This window comes from Choloepus didactylus, chromosome 7 (genome assembly GCF_015220235.1).
Source record: "Choloepus didactylus isolate mChoDid1 chromosome 7, mChoDid1.pri, whole genome shotgun sequence".
NCBI lineage: Eukaryota > Metazoa > Chordata > Mammalia > Pilosa > Megalonychidae > Choloepus > Choloepus didactylus.
In genome coordinates this window covers 111504553-111505452 of record NC_051313.1, presented here as the reverse complement: position 1 = coordinate 111505452, position 900 = coordinate 111504553, and positions in this window count along the sequence as shown.

The window sequence follows — 900 nt, the reverse complement described above, 5'->3', positions numbered from 1 at the left end:
TAGCATTATAGCAGATTAATAAAAAAGAAACCTGCCATTGTGCAACACTGTGAAACTGTGATAAATTACAGCAAATAGCCTTCTAAATACAAAGCTGAGATTAAACTAAAGTAAAATAGACCATAGGGGCCAAAATGAAAAGGACACTGAACACCAGAGCAGTCATCTTGGCTTTATACTGCAGCTGTCCGTAGAGAGTTTGGCAGTCTCAGGGAGCTTGATGAAGCCTTTGCATGTAAAGCTGAGAACTATCAAAGATCTACTATATCCTTAGAAGAAGAGTGGGAATGAAAAACAAAATCAACCCATCGGCAAAGAGGGACATCAAGGAAGCAAAGTCTTCTCCTGTATCTGGATAAAGGGAAAAGATCCCTTAAGAGACCTATGTTCCCTAAAGGCAGAGTTTGACGTTATACTAACTGAGAATTCCCAAGCTGGTTAACGTCTGTGATAAAGTAAATACAAATCCTCTCTGGATGGGCACATCCTCAGCTAAGGCCTCTCAGGGTTCCTTTCAGTGAGGCCCTACTGGGGATGACCTCATAATAGAAAGTTACAGAACACAGGAGGAAACAGTCCTCCCTGGGTGAGAGCTAGCTAATATGATGATTAGATTCCCCATAGTATAAGTGAGTTACTTTAAGCATTTTACTGTTTCTATCTGGTAGTTATGTTAATAATGCCAAAGAACAGAATTTTTTTTTAATTCAGTTTTATTGGAATATATTCACACACCATACAATCATCCATGGTATACAATCAACTGTTCACAGTATGATCATATAGTAAAGCGTTCATCACCACAATCTATTTCTGAACATTTTCCTTACATCAGAAAGAATCAGAAGAATAAAAAATAAAAGTGAAAAAAGAACACCCAAACCATCCCCCCCATCCCAC